At 42.6% G+C, this 14,936-nt stretch overlaps 1 protein-coding gene across 1 annotated transcript in view; it reads left to right on the top strand.

The window, feature by feature from the left end:
- The first annotated feature begins 2,850 nt into the window (after positions 1-2,850).
- The window catches only part of AP1G1 (adaptor related protein complex 1 subunit gamma 1), an 803,442-nt gene continuing 791,356 nt past the window's right edge, over positions 2,851-14,936 (top strand). The window contains exon 1 of the mRNA XM_078671300.1: positions 2,851-3,199. The gene's annotated coding sequence lies outside the window, so the exon portion shown is untranslated. The remainder of the gene's footprint in view (positions 3,200-14,936) is intronic.

The raw sequence follows: 14,936 nt of genomic DNA on the forward strand, positions 1-14,936 counted from the left end.
ACACATTATATCCAAAGATGGTATTCGACCTAAAATTAGTCATGTTGATGCTATTCTAGCTGTTCCTGAAACTGCAAATAAGGAACAATTGATGTCGTTCCAAGGGTTAACAGAATTTTATTCACGTTTTATTGAAAACTATGCCTCGAAAGTTGAACCATTGAGATTATTGTTAAAGAGGGGTGTAGTGTTTACATGGGGCGAGCATCAAAAAATGTGTTTTGAAAAATTGAAGAAAGAGATAGTTACAACACCATGTTTAAAACCATTTTTGCCAAATGCTGAATGTATATTATCTGTGGATGCGTCTGGTCATGGTATTGGTGCTGTATTTTCTCAACGTGTTAAATCAGAAAAGTGGGTAGTAGCGTATGCTTCTCGCACGCTAACGAAATCAGAACGCAATTATTCCGTAATAGAGAAAGAATTATTGGCTGCTTCATGGGCTGCTGAGAGATTCAGGATGTATGTGTGGGGGAGGAAATTCAGAATTCTTACCGATCATAAACCATTGGTTAACATTTTGAGACCTGAAGGTGGAAAGAATTTGACTCCCAGATTAGCTCGTTTGGCTTCAAAACTACAAATGTTTAGTTTTGATATTGAATACATTCCCGGTAAAGACAACGTAGTTGCTGATGGTCTTTCAAGACTGCCAAATATGGATTCGACAGGAAGTGAAACTAATAGTGATGGTGAAATAGCTTTCACCATCAAGGATGTGTTTTTGATAAATGAAAAGGATGTTGATAGTATTGTTTCTGAGGCATCTTGGATGCGCGAGATGGACAAGGATGTTGTTTTGAAGGAGGTTAAACAGTTCATAGTTGATGGGTGGCCAAGAGAGTCCAGCTTACGTGGTGAGGGTGCTGCATTTTCGAAGATTAGAGAGGAGTTGTGTATTGTTAATGATATTGTTCTAAGAGGTGACAGAATTGTGCCTCCAGTCGGTTTAAGAGAGGGCATTGTTGGAAAGAGTCACATGGGGCACGGCGGTATGTCCAGCACTAAGAGAAGGGTTAAGGAGTGGTTTTGGTGGCCAGGGGTCGATTCTATGGTGGATAGATTAGTAAGGAATTGCAAGGTTTGTGGTGCTAGTGATAAGGTAGCAAAGCCATTGAATGTACCTTTAACTATGGTGGAATTACCCGAGTATCCATGGCAAAAAGTAGCGATTGATTTCATGGGTCCATTCTCAGCTATATCTGCAAAGGATTGTTACGCTATTGTGTTGGTCGATTATTATTCGAAATGGCCCGAGGTGAGAATGGTAAGTGGGATGACTACGGAGGTGGTCATTGAGTTTTTAGAAGATGTATTTTCAAGAGAAGGTGTTCCAGAAATTTTGGTTTCGGATAATGGACCTCAATTTGTGTCACAGAAGATGGAAGAGTTTTTGGTGATAATGGGTATCAAGCATATCAAGTCATCACTATATCATCCCGAAGGTAACGGTCAAGTTGAGCGCTTCAACAGGGTGGTTAAGGACGTGATTGAATTGGCATTGAGCGCAGGCTTACCCTGGAGGAAAGCGCTACTAGAAAAGTTAACTGCATATCGTGTTACTCCGCATTCTGCCACAGGGAAGACGCCTTTTGAGGTTTTGAGAGGTAGGAAACCATTTACTGGGTTGGTTCCTTGGTGGTTGAGAAAAAGAAATGGGAGAATGTGGTGCAGTAACAATGACATTGATAAAGAAATTAGATCTGAAGTCAGGAATTATCAGGATCGTAGCCAGAAGTATCATGGAGGTAAATGTAATTGGCCTTCGGTGAAAATAGGTCAAATGGTTCGGGTAAAGAATCCTAGGATTGTGTTGAAGGGTGAAAATGTATGGTCCAAACCTTTGAGAGTAATGAAAGTGTTTAGTGGTGCGGTAGAATTGGAAGATGGTAAGAGGTGGAATTTTCGACAATTGAGTTTTTGTAATGAGATGGATGGTGCGGTAGGTTCATATTCTGGCTCATGTTCTGGTGGAGTTGATGAGGGGACGTGCAGTGGGTATATGTTAGGTGATGATTTTGGACTAAAGAAGGGTGTGACGTCAACTAGTGACACGGTTGGTTGTGATGCTAGGCGTGATACAGGAAGTGATGTTAGAGACATTGTTGATGATGTTTCATCTCGTTCTGATATTGGTGTAGAAGGTAGTAACTTACGCCGTGGCAATAGAACAAGGAAGTTACCTGCCCGGTTTTCTGATTTTAAGTTAGGGTAGTTTTTGTGGTGGCGTCTTAAGTTGTTGAGGAGGAGGGTGTGTGGTATTGGTTGTATGTGTAGTATTGTGCGCGTGTCTTGTCTCGTGTGTGTGTGTTAGCGCGTGTGTGTGTGCGCGTGTGGAATGTATGGAATGTGAGGAGTAGGGAATGTAGCGAGGACAGAAGCGGGCTGAATGAGAAGGGTGGAGGTTGCTGTAGTGTTTGGTGTCGCTGTTTACTCTGTACCTGTGGAATAAAGAAGGAGTGCAGAACTTGAACCTGCCTACGAGTCTCTCTTTCAACATTTTTCATGTTCTTTGAAGGACGCCACTAAAATTGTTATAATAGTTAAATATTTGTATAGTTATGTTAAAAAATCTACCAGAAAAATACTTATAAGAGCTCCCAGATGTTTGTATTTATATTTATTTTTTTGCTTTGTCCCTTTCGAAATATCGCTTACTCCAAGGCAGTAGGCAAAAACAAACCAACCCTTCGTTTTTAACACAAATTCTACAGCTTGCGTACGTAAGTCAACACACCCACTGACTGGACGGAGTTAAAAGTCATCAAAGAGCGACCGGAACCATGAACTCGAGGAACCACCGGCGCTTTCCGTAACCACGCCGCAGCGGTGACTAGGCACTGGCCTGACGTCATCATTGATTGCCGGTGCCTCACCACGCCCTGCAGCGGACGCCTCCGCCGCTTCCTAGTGGGGAGGGTAATATAGTCCCCAAAGTTTTGCCTCTGTATCTGAGGAGGGGAGGCAGGCCTTATCCTCTAGTCACGGTATTCTGTCAGCGACTACAGCGCAGTGCCAGCTGTTTTGTCTCGTTTCCTTTGGGAGACCGTGGACTGAGGGGAAGCCACTGCGTCCTCCTCCGCCGTCTGCAGTTGTGGTGCTGAGGCCGGGGAGCCACCATTTTGGATGTCAGGCTGCGGCCGAGCTCCAGGGAAGTGAAAACCGAGGCGCTGTTACCAGCAGCACCAGGGGGCCGGTGAGTGCATGAGGGGCGGGGACAGTGAGTGGTGAGATAGGACCTGACCTCTCCCAGAGGTCAGCAGCTGCGGAAGAGGGGTTCATGGGGTGACCGGACTGAATGTGACCGATGAGTAGTTGACCTGAGATCTGTCAAACTCCCTCTCCAAAACTCCGCAAGGGTCATGGTCTCAGTACCGTCTATCTCACCCGTTGGCAGCCACTAGACGGCCGTGCAATGAAAACCCTTCTTTCTTTTAAGCCTGTCACGTTTCTGTACTCACTCTTGGGATCACTGATTTCCCCTTACACAGAGTTAGGGTTATCATTTTCCACTATATAGGCATTTGGGTTATCGTGCCTCCCCAATTTTACACACCAGCATTACCATGCCACGCTCCTTACGGGCATTAACATTATTGTCACTGTTCATATACACATTCATATTATTGTCACTGTTGATATACATTACTACTCGCACCACATGCGTGCCTTGATGATTACAACTCAGCGGCATGAGGATATGTGAGTAGTTGCTGGATTATAGGCAAAGGACAGTGAAAGGGAAGATTATCACACTTTAACTTTTAGCAAATTGTGCAATCCTTTTCAAATCAATGAATTTCCTGATGATTCATTTATATTGTTTTCGAAAAATGTAGGTTATACACCATCCTCAGTACGGTATGGAAACGGATGTATACAGCTCATCAGTTGGACACGCACACATGTACATTTTTGTGCCAATTGCATTATTCTGCACCGAATATACCCACAAAAATGATCATGCTCCTCCCGCGGAACGTCACAGTATGATAATGGTATCTCCTGTGTAAACAACGGGAAGGCTTAGTATATTAAGTGCATGCTGCGGACCAGAGTGCCGCTGAATTGGATATTCGTTAAATCGGTTATTTACAGCATTGTACAATTTGAATGTAGTAGCAAGTGCAGTGTTTACAAAGGTAACAATCCTTTCTTGCCCTCAAATGTATCTCTATCTATTACGAGTAACTATTAGGAAAAGATAAGCTTGAATGTCCTCTTAGTTTATACAATACTATTTTTTTCCTGTTATATTTACTATGCTTATACCACCCCCTACTGTATCTACTAGGATTATCAAGCTACCTCAAACTACCATACAGGGTTATTCTTCAATACATGCCCATTTAAACAGATTTTTTCCCATTCTCACTTGAATTGTTAAATGGATGCACGTCTACCAAAATGACAACTTCATTTGTGTGGCTTTGTATGAAAACCTAATCTACGGATTGAATGACCAAATATCGAAGTCTGAGGAGATTAGGAGATAATATACTATATCCATTTTGCGTTAATTTATTCCTTCACAAATGTCTTCAGAATCCCGGACCCAAGCCAGTTATTGGTTAAAGCTCAACTGTGTGGAGCCCCTGTCTTTGACTGCATGTTTTTTTGCTCGTGAACTAAATTTCATATATTATTGTAACCAAAGACCCCTGGACAGAGTGGTAAAACAGTAAATAATTTAACCACATGCCAATCCCCTTAGGGTCCTAAGGTTACCTGTGGTGAGCCCGTTATGATTCAGCACTTTAGAATAATTTTTGTGGTCTGACTTGATTCCTTTAGACGTGCCGCAATGAAAAATCATAATGTTTAGCAGAAAAACTTTGTAAAATTAATAATTGCACTTAAATCAGTGGTATCATTTTTTGGTTATCCTTTCTTTGATTTTAGACCACCTTGCTTTTTCAGAAATTTACCGTCGATTCTAATGTCTGTGTTTTTTTGTTTGTTTTGTTTTAGTACAGGTGTTTGTGATCTCTGTATTTTTAATGATTGCACCAAGCACTTTGAAACCGCATTTTAGTATAACCTCTGGTCAAATTAGTGTTTTTACAATGTATCACTCGGCAATGAAATACTACTATGGTCAGGCTCTAGTCACTATTATAACAATAACAATTGCCCTAGAACCACAGCTAAGAGCTAATTCGTCACAAGATCTGGAATCTGGTACGCGTGCACTCAGTGGTGTTTTGTCTGATTTAGTGTTTGATGCAAACCCCCCACAAAGCGTCTTGATACCTGAGTGATGTCCTCTTATAATGATTTCTTTCCTGTTATAGATGTCTTAATTTTTAAAGAATTGCCTGTGATATACATGTGACATTGCTTTTCCTGCATTTGATTATATTCTTTTTACATTACGCAACTTTAATGGACTTGATTGTTTAAATAAAGTATATTTTGCAGCACAGACCCTATCATTGAGTGTTATCCAATGCAGTACAGCATACATTTCCACCAAAACGCCGCTGCGACCTAATAAGAGGGCAATTGCTATTTTATTTATGTTTAATGATTTTCCTCAAATCTGATACATTTTCACTGGTGTATATACCACTTTATGCCGTGATTACATGAAGAGGAGTGCAAATCTTTTGAGACGTGGATTGTAGTATGTTCACTCTTTATGTGAATTTACCTCACTTGGACTTCATTTCAAGGATAATAGAAGGTTGTGAGGGAATTTATTTTCGCCGTATTGGGCTTGAAACATTATGGTGAATTATTGGTATATGTTATTGTGCCACCCTCTTCTGTGTTATATTCATGTTCCTTATTATAACTTTCATTTATGTTTGTGGACCTGCTGGTTTATTACTGATGGATGTAAGATGCTTACCTACAGTAAATAATTGATCGTTTTTAAAATGTTAAAAAGTTTATCATCTCCCTACATATACCCAGTAGTGTGTATCATGTCCCATTTTACATACACAAGTGCACAGAACTGTAGGAGTATCGTGCCCACAGCCTATCCAGTGGCATTATTGTGCAGGCCACACGTTTTATCATGCTCCACCAGATCCACACTACCTACCACATCAATTCATCATACTACCACAGAATCACTGGATTTATTTCTCATGCTCACTGCTTTATCTTGCCTTCCTCCACATACCCTAAAGGTTGTGTCTTCCTTTGCATGCCCACGCTGTATAGCGGGCCTTTACCTGCATAGCCACTGGGGTAACTGTGCCTACCTCCTGTATATCTGCCTTGCAGATCTGCTTGGTTTAGTGAGCCCTGTTATTCTGCCTTCTGCTGAGTTTTTCCCACAAAATGTGCTCCACTAATGCTGCACTCTAATTTTTAGGTCGAGCCTAGCGCAGCGCGCATGCGCTGCTCTATGGGAGGCTTCTAGTGAGCACTCCAAACTTCTCTGTGTGGGTGTGACTCCCCCCACACATTTGATGGGCCTTTGCGTGTGGCTTTCAATAATGAAAGCACGTAAATGGCCAAAGGTGTGTGCATGTCCCACCTCTTCTTCAAATGTTCACTCCCACGGCGTTTGGGTCTCGGGAGCAAGCCATGGATCGCAGGGTGCAGCTGCATTCCTCGTCCTGTCGTGGATCAAGTTACTAAATAAATTCAGCGCGGTCGCTTTAACTTTCGCGGCCGCGTTTGTTTTTTTTCTTCTCTGCTCATGTGTTGGAATGGTGTGTGTGTGTGCTTTTGGAGTGAAATGCGCTTGAGGCTCAGCTGACAGAAGGTAGCGTGTTATGAGTCTGTAAACAAACTTTGTTGGATGCCGCCCTGCTTTGATCTACATGCCTGCTTTCATTTTCACCCTTGCAGGTTTTATTATTTTAATTTGGAGGCCGCGTGCCTTTTAACTACAATCCCACTTGTTGCAGCTATTTCTAGCTCTCTTCTCTTCCCCCCCCCCCTTACGATGGCGAATCTCGTGAGGAGCAGATCTTTGTTTGAGATCAGTATATATTACAAGGCAGTAATGGACCATCTCTTTCAACTAGCTTTCCACGGCATTTATGTGCTCGTTGCCAAACACAGTGGCATATGGTACTGTGCCAAAAATGAATAACCTTGATAGGTGTTTTCCATCACTAAATACAAGCCAAAGTCCCCGCATTCTTGCATTTCCTGTGTGTTGAATCGCATCAAAGCAAACATGTTATTGCTTGCGTTTGGGCTTCATGTTTTGAATTTAATCGCACAGTTTAAAGTTTTGACAGATGAATTAGAATTTAGGTCTGGTGGCTTCACCATAGATTACGTAAATGCTTTCACTCACGTTTCAATTAGGTGAGGTGTTACACTACTCCATTGCTTTGGGCAGAGGAATATTATGTCCCCACGAATGGTGCATAGTGTCAACTATGTCAAACATGTAGGATTCTAGGAACTATGAATATTTATTAATTTAATGTACTTTAAAATATGTTTTTTCTTCATCATGTGCAAATCGTGGGCAACCTTCTTGTGTTTGTCATATTGAGATGTCGCTGTCCTGTTTCTGTCCTCCTACAAAGGCGTGCCTGTGCGGTTGGTGTGCGGCCACGTAAGAACTGGAGGTAAAGCAAAATGAATGGAGGAGTTCAGTTTTGGCTATTTATAATCTTGTAGATTGTCGACTTGCCATTCGTACACTAGTAATGCCCCTGGTTCAACAGCATGTTAATGAACACGCATCACCCCAACTTCTTTTCTTGGTTTTTGTGGTGTCTGGTAGGGAGGGATAACTTTTCTTGCACATGCAGGCTTTTTTGGGGACGTGAGTTCTTTCAGTCGTTTAACAGATTGCATTTTTTGTGTGTCTTTTTTTAGGTCTGTCGTTAGCCAGGGCCTTTTTAATTTAACCTGTTTTATTTGTATAAATACCTACTTATGGTACCTACTTGTGTGCTGCATGGCTAACCACTTATATGGTCCCAAAGGCGAGACCTATTGGCTATGCCAGTGCTTGTTTTGTTTTACTCTTCCTATTACTCCTCGATCATGTTAGTACTAAGTCGCTCTCCTCTGCCTTCCAGACTTATGCCAGCATGTTCTTCAGTCTCGAAATTATTGTGCTCACTAGATCCATACTAGAGATGTTATTCTGAGAAGCTTATTTTATGCAAAGAAGGCTCCAGAATACTGTTGTCACTAAAAGGTAGTCTGATACTCTTGCAATCGCAACTCTCCTTTTACATTTCATAATTGCTTGAAGATGAGTGATGACGAGGAGCTACTAAATCACATGGACAACGCAGCTTGCTTTGTGAGCACCTTGAACATAAATGGCGAACATAGTAGCATCTATGACGGTGCCATGGAAGGTTGTCACAGTGGTAGTTTGGTAAATTGTTGATGCATGGCAATCAGGTTTGGATAAATACAGTAGCTAAAGAATACGAGGCTGTGCCTATTTATTTTACGTTACATGTCTCGGATTACACTGGAATGCAGCAGTTATCTACAGTTGTGAAGGAGAAGGTCCTTGGCCTGTGTATTCCTTTGAACATGAAGATGAACAGCTTGCACTGCGCCCAGTGTTTTTCATTGTTAAGAAATAAGTTGCAAATTGAATCTTTGACGTCGAGTACTAACTTTTTAAATCTTGTTCTTTTTTCCCACTCCTAGTTTTTCTGTGCAAAAATATAATAAATCACTAGCAATGCACAACTTTGTGGTAAGGGAGTGGTCCTAACATCACATCTGCACAGACTTATCTAAACTAGGAACCACTAATCACTTGAAGCATAATTCAGTCTGGGGGAAACCCTTCAGAATAAAACTGTTCTTCTGTGTTTTAAAAAAAATGTAGTAGCATTTTAGTATGTTCTTTTATTGTAATATTCAGTGCAATACTAACCTAATCGCTTGCCAGATTTGCAAGTTAAGAATGAAACTGGTCTGACGGTACTATATGGAAGTTTGAGGCACTAAAATGCTGATTTGAGGTTTTATTTCATTGGATTTATTAGTTAAAAGGCAGATCGTGTTGAGGTTGGTGAGGTAACTGAAATGTGAGTAACAGTTAATTTTCCTTGTTTCTGGCTAATAATGCCGTAATTGTCCACCAGTGTGTGCTGTTTTTTACATTTTCTATTAGAGTACAGATTATTATTAAATTCTCAAACATGGGACATAGGCTCATCACCCATAATGTTCTATTGATAGAGGATTACTTTAGTGTACTATGGGACCGGCTAGTGTGGGTGGGATCTGAGTGGCATTTTAAGAGGGCAATGCTTTTGGCAGTTTATAAGAGCACTCTAAGATGACCAGAAACTCACAGGTGCATAGATACTGCAGGTGTGTAAGTTTATTTATTATTCATAGGTTTTATATAGCGCTAGCTAGATCCGAGGGTATCGAAGCGCTTTACATATAATGCAATATTGTTTGATTTAAGTACATACATATATACAGACAAATAAAATTGTTAGGCAGTCAAGGTAGTTGCAATATGCAGACATCAGAACAACATACGTTAATGGAGTAAATGACATAGTAGACAGCTTGGACAACCAATTGGTCTCCTCTACAGGTCTAATCAGTTTGGGTGTGAGTTTTGGGAAAACAGCTCGGTTTGTGTGCGAGTTGAAGTATTTGTTAAGCAGTAAGTATTTAAGGTCCTGTTTGAAGCAGGAAAAGGAGGGGTTGCAGCGGAGGTCTCTAGAGTGAGTATCATATCCTAGGAGCATTTCGAGAGAATGAGCGTGTCTGGGAGCATTTCTGTTTTTAGTTTGGGAGGTATGAGAAGAAGTGAGTTAAAGCTTCTCAGAGTCCTGGCTCGTCCTCCTTGTGAAAGTTTGGTATCTAGATAGTTGGGGGTATGTGTATGAAGGGCTTTGTAGGTGAAGCATGTTGTTTGGAGGGCAAGGTGATTTTTCAGGGTTCCTGTAAAGATGGCGCTGCCATGATCCAGTTTTGAGAGGACTAGAGATTGCACTACCATAAAATCATCACGGGGAATGAACAGTTTCATTTTCATGAAATGTTTTGGGATATAAAGTGCTCCTTTGGCTGAGTTGTTGTTGTGGTCCTTCATTGACATTTTTTTGTCCAGGGGGATGCCCAAGGACTTTACGGAGTTGGATAGTGTGAAAGAACAATTTAGGGCATCCAAATTCTTGAGCTAATCTTGAATTGGTTAAGGGTTGTTTTTAGGGGAGAAAAGTACTAGTTCAGTTTTGTTGGTGTTCAGCTTGAAGTGGTTGGTGTTAAGCCAAGTTTGTATCTTAATTAGTGTGGCGTTGAGGTGTAGGATGTCACTGGGTGATCCTATTTTGTAGTAGAGTTGGGTGTCATCAGCATATAGGTGATATTTGACCCCTGCTTGTTTCTGGATAACAGTAAAAGGCTTCAGGAAGAGATTGAAAAGGGATGGGGAGAGAATTCAGCCTTGGGGAACACCATGTGGATCTAGTGTAGGTTTCGAGAGACAGTTGTTGATTTTTAATTGTTGCGAGCGATGTTGCAAGTAAGATGTGAACCATCTTAGGACAGTACCCTTGTTATTAGTGGGGTTTGCGAGTGCCTCGAGTAATGCTGGGCGATTTGTAAGATCTCAAAAGCCGCAGGCAAGTCAAGTAGGATTAGTAGGAGGGCTGCACCTTCATCTAAGGATCTGTGAATGTCATCCAAGATATTGAGCATGGCAGTTTCTGTGCTACAGCTTTTCCCGAATCCTGATAGGAAAGTGTCATGGAGGTTGAATTCGTCTATATGTTGGTTGAGCTGTAGTAGGACACACTTCATTGTTTTTACTAGGAATGGGAGGTAGGTGATAGATCTGAGGTTATTGATTCCATTGGTTTCCGCCCCTGGTTTTTTGAGCTTGGGTGGGATTTGGCCTAGTTGGAGGGAGTTGAGAGATGTGTTGATGATTTTGGTTCAGAACAGGATGGTGATATGGTTGAGGTTTTGAACTACTCTGAATGGGAGTGGATCAGTAGTGTGGCCTTCAAGTTCGCAATTATATCGAAGACTTCTCTTCCTGCCATAGGTTTGAAGTCAGACCAATTGGCATCGTTTTTCAGTTGAAGGAGATCATAGTTGACATCAGATTTCTTGGGCCATTAGTTGAGGGTGGGGTGGGGGCTACCATGGTAGGATGTGAGTTAGTGGGGGAAGTTTGTAGGGATGTCAGATTTGTGACTTGAATGAGGGATTGCTCAATTTTTGAGACTCTATAAATGAAGAAGTTAGCAATTTCTCACCGCGTTAATTCGTGGCTATGTGTGGGGAGGTAAGGTTAGTTTGTCGTTTAATTATGTTGAAGAACTCACTGGGTCTGTTTTTAGAGCTGTTAAGTTGGTTATGAAAAAGTTACTTTTTCTCTAAAGATGTTTTGTATAGGAAAGCCGTGCACTTCTTAGGAGTGAGAGTTAAACTGCAGAAGGGTTCTGTCTCCATATCCTTTCCGACTCTTAGTTGTTTCTCCTAGTTGTTAAGAGCTGAATTGAACTAGGATTTCGATTGGATTTTTCTTGATTTTTTTAGTTTAAGCGGTGCCACTTGGTCAAGAACATCACTCATCATTGTATTATAGTAGGCAGTGAAGTCATCAACTGTGTGAGTGAGGTAAACTGTAGTTGGGCACAGACCCGGAATTCAAATATTGGGATTTGTTTAATGTTCCTAGCCCAGTGCATAGGTTTGGTGGATGGGGCTGGGTGGGATCTAACGTGGGTCTTGATATTAAACAGTATGAGTTGATCTGACCAGTCGATGGGGTGTGAGTCAACCATGTGCCTAAGTCACTTTTATTCTCTTTGGTAGTTTTCGAATGTGTCCCTTTTAATCATACTCTGTTTGTTAACCACCATCTGACTATTAAGCACACCTGTGTTTATTGTTTTTGGACAGACTCATTTAAACATTTCTGTTAGATTCGTGATCCAAGGAGTAAAATCTAAAGCAGCAGACTACATTTGTAGGTTAGAATGACTTGAGTGAGGTTTGTGTTTTCATGGAATGTGAAACCGGTTTGTATGTTATGTCCTTGAAAATACTTTATTTAGACAATCAAGTCCATTAAGGTGCCAACAACAGAAAATAGTTAAAATAAATTTGGACAAATAATGTCTCATTTTCTATTACGGTTAGTTCATATATGTAGGGAGCTGGCTCTGTGTATGCTATACAAAAATAAGGTATAGTGTGCACAGAGTCCAGTGGAACCCCAAAGGCAGAAGTAAAAGTAAATAGCACCTTGCTCTCTCTTTGTGGTAGTGTGGGCGAGCAGTAAGGCTTTATCAGAGGGTAGTGTTAAGCATTTGTTGTACTCACTCGGGCAGCAAGTGATGTCACACACTCAAAGACTGAACTCGGACCAATTTCGTTAGTATAAAAAATATTATTTAGTTATATTTATTTTCTAGCACCAAGCAAGCCTGGTACAGGTAAGTGTAAATGGTACTTTTCAAGGCAGGTTGAACAATACAAGCAAGCTGAATGAAAATGTTGCTACAGGTTTGTAAATACTTTCAATCCAGTGGAAATTACTATTGCATTACTTTTGATTATTTTACAGATTAATCTATGGATTACTTTTTCTACTCCGTGTGATATGCCTAGATATCTCATTGGGACATTTCCTAGAGAAAAGGTAAGTAAAGCAGTTTTTAGTCATTTGCAGTTTTTCAAGTTCTCATACAAAACCAACTCCACACTTTAAAACAATTTTCAAGGAAAAACTGTCACTGTATTCCTAAGTTGAAAATGTGGTTATTGGTTAACAGGTAAGTACTTGGTTGTATGAGTTGGTATTCTGGGGTTAGAACCAGGGTTCCCCCCCAGGGTCAAGGATGCACTCTTGAAACACCCTCAGCGGCTCTAGGGCGAACGGATGCAGACTACTGAGGCCCAATGTTATCCAATCGGGTATAGGGGGCCTCTGGTTGGTGGCTGCTCATGAGCAGGCCACAATGTTGTGGGAGCAAAGCTCTTGGTGTTGGGCTCAGGGCAAAGGGGGCTCCGAGTTAGCACCCAAAGTTCACCCGCAGGGACGGCAGGGTGCTGTTTTGGTGTCGGGTGCCCTGATGTTTTCAATGGGGATTCTTCGTTTGCAACTAAGACTGCAGGCTCAGAGACGAAGATCTTCTGGAGGTGACCACTGGCTGGAGAGGTAAGTTGGGATGCTGGGACACTGTCGGTTGGGCCGCCCAAGGCCCTGGGGCATCGATGTAGGGATGTCTTAAGGTGTCAGGTTTTCTTAGCAGCTCCGGTCGTGGCTGGAGGGATCCTCCAGAAAGAGGCTGCAGGCTTTGCTTAGAGATTCAAGGCAGGTCCGAGATAACCAAATCTCAGGTCCGGATCGCCGGGGAGACCACCTTGTGGTGTTGAGCCACTCGGGCCGTAGGCGTCTGGTGCAGAGTGGTGCAGACTTATGGTTTTAGCTGGAGTCTGAGTCTGTTGGTGAGCAATCCGGTGCTCACAGGAGACAAAGTCTTTGGTTTGGAAGGCAGAGCAGGTCTTTCGGGTTCTTGAGGTTGCTGGCTACAGGACACACCAGGGTTTCGCTGGAGCAGGCTCAAGGTGCGGACAGGCCGGTAAGGCTGAGGACAAGTCAATGGGTGTCCTCTTCTTAGTTCTAGCATGGCTTCCTCTGTCCTCCTTCTTCTTTTCTTCTCGTCGGTTCTTTTCTGAGGAGGCAAGGTTCAGGGTTGACCCTAAATACCAAATTTATGGGCGTTATAAGTAAGTAAAGTTTGGTACCAATGGGTCCCTTCCTTGGGGTGGGTACACCCTCCCCAGCCTCTCTCTGGTTGGCTCGGTCCCCCCTATCTGCAAGATGGCGGGGACTGAGAGTTGTGCTTCACCTTGCCTCCCCACCTGATGGGTGGGATTGGCAAAGGTGGGCACACCTCCCTTCCTCACTTGGTTTTCCCGCCGATTCTCCCACCCAGAGTGGGGTTCAGAACTGGTGGTAGCCAGTTGGTGGAAGCAGCAAAGTGCTGTGGCAGCTCACAAAGATGGCAATCCTTTAAAGCTTCCCCTTTGTGGACCCTGCCCAACCTGGGGGAGGAGGCTTGGCACCTCGTCCCAGGATGTGTATTGTTTCAGACCCCCGAGAGCAGCAGGCTCTTGACCCTTGGGTCCAGAAACATGTCTGGTGGTGGCAGCTGACAAGCAGCCACTCAGCCTGGACACTAGTGTTGGGTAGTTTTTCAGGGGGCATCTCGAAGATGTCCTCAGAGTGCATTTTTCATTAAATCCCACACTGGCATCAGTGTGGGTTTACAGTGCTGAGAAGTTTGATACCAAACTTCCCAGTTTTCAGTAAAGCCATTATGATGCTGTGGAGTTCGTAATGACAAACTCCCAAGAATATATACTCTTTATGGCATTACTGCACTTACAATGTCTAAGAATTGTCTGTAGGGGTACAGGGCTCATGCACCTCTACCCTCACCACTGGTATAGTGCACCCAGCTAGAGGGGTAGCTGACCTATGCCAGGGCAGTAGTTTGTAGGCATGCACAGAGGGATGTGTGCCATGTCGACTCTTCACTTTGTTGCACCAGAACATGCAGTCTGTTAAGCGTGTGTGTGTGTGTAAGTGTGTAAAGGTACGGGGCCTCTAAGGGTGGCATAATTATTGCTGCAGCCCTTAGAGGCCTTCCCTAGCCACAGTGCCCTTGGTACCTGTGGTACCAATTACAAGGGACTGACCTGTGGCCAAAGAGTGCCAACTGGGTTTTGTTTTTAATGCAGTTTAGGGAAAGAACATTGGCCCTGGGTACCTGTTTGGCAGGAACCCAGGGCACACTCAGTCAAAGTATATCAACAATTTAGCAAAAAGTGGAGGTAACCATGCAAAAAGAGTGCACTTTCTTACAATAAAGAGATAAAAACGAATAAAACTCACAATGTCCTATTTTAAAGTGGATCTATCTAGCAGCGTGGACATCTGACAGTGAGTTTGCATTGAATGCTGAGATCAAGTTGGGCCTCGTTGTGGATGT

This window comes from Lissotriton helveticus, chromosome 12 (assembly GCF_964261635.1).
Source record: "Lissotriton helveticus chromosome 12, aLisHel1.1, whole genome shotgun sequence".
NCBI lineage: Eukaryota > Metazoa > Chordata > Amphibia > Caudata > Salamandridae > Lissotriton > Lissotriton helveticus.